The sequence below is a fragment of the Micropterus dolomieu genome, linkage group LG09 (genome assembly GCF_021292245.1).
Source record: "Micropterus dolomieu isolate WLL.071019.BEF.003 ecotype Adirondacks linkage group LG09, ASM2129224v1, whole genome shotgun sequence".
NCBI lineage: Eukaryota > Metazoa > Chordata > Actinopteri > Centrarchiformes > Centrarchidae > Micropterus > Micropterus dolomieu.
In genome coordinates, this window is record NC_060158.1 from 24630167 (window position 1) to 24634607 (window position 4441).

A 4441-nucleotide genomic window follows, 5' to 3' on the forward strand; every position below is an offset into this window, starting at 1 on the left:
GGGGGGGGGGGGGGGGGGGGGGGCTTTTACTCTTTTGAACTGTGCTATTTTGTCTACAGTTACAATACAACTATATACTTGATCGTCTGCATGGAAAGCTGACTTGTTATGAACATACCTACTGTAAGTTCTAAGTAAATGACATGATAAATTGGTTAGCTAGCTCACAACGATGTTTATCGGTTTGATGCTCTGACATATATAGTCATGTCACCACCCCGTTTTAACAACTAAGCTACTTTTGTAACTTTGTGTGGGTTGTCTCCGAGTGCTCCGGCTTCCTCTCACCGTCCAAAGACATGCAGCCTAGGTTGATTGGTGACCCTAAATTGTGAGTGTGAGTGGTTGTTTGTCTATGTGTGGTCCTGCGATGGATTGGCGACCTGTTCAGGGTGTACCCCGCCTTTCGCCCAATGTCAACTGGGATTGGCTCCAGCCTCCCACGACCTTGTATGCAGGATAAGTGGCTGACGATGGATGGATGGATCAGTCGCCTGAAAAATGCCATCAAAGGCTATTGCTCAAGGAGAGACCGCAATTCCGCCCTTTATGGTATTATTAAAGTGTTATTATTTTACGCACTGCTTGTCGCCGGCACACAGTAGCAAGCATATTATCATTTGTAGCGCTGTACTAATTGGAGGATGCATCAAAAACTAAACAAATAAGCTGCAGTCAATACAGAGTAATACAGTAGGCTACAATACAACAGAGTTCATTTTCGTGGGTCACAATTACACAAGCCACAACACAATTACAAACGCCACAACACGAACACAAAAGCCACAAAACAAATTCAAAAACCACAACGGAAATATAAATGCCACAACATGATTACAAAAGCCACAACACAAATACAAAAGGCCACAACGGAAGTTGACAACTTCCATTTGATGTCACTTCTATGTGTCCACTATTCTATAAGTCCACTATTTGTGCAATGAAGAAAGACAAAAAAACAAAAGTTAATTGCATTTAATTGAATGTACACAAAACAGTATGTTGTTGCAACCCCACTCTGAGCATTATCTTGGAGTGGATAAAGTACATTCCTGATTGTACAGGATGTAACTACAGAAGAGTCAAGTTTTAAATAGGAAAAGTATTGAAACCCTTTGGTAATTTTTGAGAGAGATGCTAACAGTCTAATCAGATTCAAAGATCTAGGCTAAGCTGTTAGGGTGGTGTGGGGACAGAGGACCCAAATGCAGAGCTCAGAGGGAAGGAGGTTTATTGAAGAATGAGGGGGGTGAGGGATGGAGTGGAGGGAGAGGTGGATGCTGGGGAGACACGGGCACGGGGAACCGAGGAGACTGGGACCAGAGAGCCGGGGGACACTGGGGCCGAGGAAGAGAGGAGGCAAGGGAGAACAGGGAGGAGAGGACCGGAGGGTTAGTCCAGCCGACAAAACGGAGGACAAGGGTGAGTGAACCTGGGAGAAAAGCAGACAAAGAGACAGGGTTAGGGACAGCAGCAACAAAGCACAGGGAAACTGAGAAAAATCCAAAACATGAAAGCCTGAACACAGAAATGGCACCAGGTATGGAGCAACGATGATCAAGCGAGGATGGTGTGGAGAACCGGGGTTGAAATACAGGCAGAGAGGGATTACTGGCAGGTGTGGCAGGCTGACGAGGTGGCTGATGAGATGCAGGTGCAGGTAGTTGGCTGGGCTCAGGAGCAGAGGGAGAGAGAGAGCACACAAGGGAGAAAACACAGGGAGGCAGGCAGGGAACAGAAAACCAAGGAAAAAACAGAACAACTGATAAAAAGGAGGAAAAAAAACAGGACACTCACCGTCAGCTGGGCTGCCACCACAACACTAAGCTATGCTAAAAGTGCTACCACAAGACCCGGAGATTTGCTGAATAGATTTTAAAACGGCAAAACTCAACCGTTTAACTCTAGGGGAGTTGGAAAATGAGCCTATTTCCAAAAAAAGTGGAGTGTTCCTTTAATGTTCCTTAAATAGTCTTTAAGTTTATTGCCATAGTGTAAAGCAGACACTACTAGGCTGTTTCTGTTTGCTACTAGAAATCTCTTCCCAGCGTCGTCCAACAGGGTTTTTTTTCTTTGTTTTTCATTTTTTGTATTCATGTTGACATTTGATTTTGAAGTTTGTATTGCTTATTTTGCATAATATTCACAATAATGCATATCTTAAGCAACTGTCTATAGGCCTGAGAATACTGAAGTTCATTGTAATCAATATTGATTGCAATGAAGACTGATATTTTAGGAAACTGATAAATTTAGTTATTGTTTTATCTATTGTGTCTGTCTACAGTAAACTGTGAGAAGTTAAAGTAACAACCTAAACAATATTATTTTAATTTCCAAATAATATGCTGCATTTATTTTTATTTTTTTACTGTATTAGACTGTGAAATCATTTTCCAGTGTGACTACAGAAATATACTGTATTTCTGGAATACAGACTACTACTGTAAAATGACGGTATATTATAGAAATACAGAAATATACAGTTTCTCTGGTTTATGTCATTTTATGTATGAATACTGTAAAAATAACTTTACTTTACTGTTATTTTACAGGAACATTTGTTACAGTGTAGGATAGGGCATTTTGTATTTAGGATTGGACATTTAGTCATTTAGGTTTGAGGTTTTGGGGACTGAGGATTGAGTCGTGTATGCAAATGAGGAGCTGCAGGGAGGGTTTGGAAGGCGCAGAGGCACTTTATGGACTGCAGGGGGAGCTCTGACTGCCAGCACACCGCCATGAAAGCAAGCAGAGGGAGTGAGCAGGGCTGGGGGGAGGACTATCATTTATAATACCATAACTAAAAGCTTACAGCATTTCTTCCATGTGGCCTCACACACAAAGTCAACAGTGAAAGGAATGCTATCCATCTGACGAGAAAACAGTGGCCAGTACAGCAGGTAAGATATGACAACATTAGCAAGTTAGTTATATTAGACTAACTGTTGATGACATGTATGAGTTTTAAATGCGGCTAATAATAACCTCGCTGTGGGCTGTAACGTTACGTATAAAGTGTAAAGATAAGGTGTAGAAGCTGTGGTTCTGGGTAATAGTACCATGCTTGGTGTGTGTTTACAGAGTTTGTGTGCTCTGAAAAACATAACAGCCCAGCTATAAAGTCTCGGCCGGCACACCTAGTATGGTGTTTTTACTTCACACATATGGTTGTAACGTTAAGGCCTGATAGACATCTGCTAATCAAAAAGAGAGGACATTACCTGCATCACCGCCGATGTCATTTGACCAGGGAGTGAATGGTGATTAATGCGATTGTCATCAGTGTTTTCCTATAGTGTCTCCTTTTGTTCTTTCACTTCACTGTGTTTCCAGTGTTCCCGTCTGTCCCTGTGTTTGTTATTGCCCCATGCTCAGTCTCCTGGCTCCCGCTCAGCTGCCTATTAGGGCCTAAAGTCTACCCTAGAGGTTAACGGGTACACAGTAAAAAATAGTGTCAATATTTCAGTGTCAACCTATTTTAACCTACAAAGTATTTACAACTATATGGAGAGTAAACCAACTCAAAGAGCAGAGTTAAAAGTCAGTGTAAAATTCAACTCCACAGTATGGCAAGCCATTAGTGCCAAAAAACGTCACTCTTGTAGCATGTTTTGCTAACAAAACGCGTTTAAAACGGCGTTTTGTGTATAAAAACGGCGCGAAAAACGCCGTTTTCTTGTGGCACGCCGTAAAAAGCGGCGTTTAGTTAACAAAACGCCGTTTTAAACGCCGTTTTGTTAACTAAACAAACGGTGTAAAAAACGGCGTTTTGTAAAATGATAATGAGCTCCGCCCTGTGGATTTTACAGCCACTAAATTTGAACTGTTGTCACCCAATCAGTACAGAAGAAGAACAGACCACACTAATTCAGCACTGATCTACTTTACTGTGATCGTAGCCACCCAAAGGCAGAAAGTAACCACAGACAAGCATGAAAAACTCAACACAAAAGTCCCAGACTGATCAAGTAAATTGACTACATTTACTAAAAATATTTAGCTACTCTAGGTTATAGCTTGTAACATCTATTGATTGATGAGTTTAGATCAAATTTGACATAAATAATTAATTTGCATTTGATTTATCATCACTGTCAGATTAAAGTATCTCCTAAAATAGAACATACAAACACAAAGAAAGTAAGAAATCACCATAAGTGGAACAACTATCTTTACATGGTCATCAGTGAACAGTTTAAGCCTCATTTGTCTTTTTATGAGCCCTTCAGTCGGTGTAGTATTGATAGCGAGCCTACCCTTGTTTCTACAAAGCTGTGTTTTACCATGTCATCCTAAATCCAGGCCAAAGGCAACCTGACACAAACGTGTGTTTCAGTCGGTTCAGGGAAAACACAGCTTGTCATTTATTCCCTGGCTTTTATTTATTTATCCAAAGCTATCCTTCCGGACTCCTGCGATAATATTTATGTTACCCCAA

At 41.2% G+C, this 4441-nt stretch overlaps 1 protein-coding gene across 1 annotated transcript in view; it reads left to right on the plus strand.

Annotated features, from left to right (window-relative positions):
* Positions 1-2792: 2792 nt before the first annotated feature.
* LOC123976171 (CMP-N-acetylneuraminate-beta-galactosamide-alpha-2,3-sialyltransferase 1-like) overlaps positions 2793-4441 on the plus strand; it is a 58080-nt gene continuing 56431 nt past the window's right edge. Inside the window, exon 1 of the mRNA XM_046058084.1 lies at positions 2793-2903. The gene's annotated coding sequence lies outside the window, so the exon portion shown is untranslated. The remainder of the gene's footprint in view (positions 2904-4441) is intronic.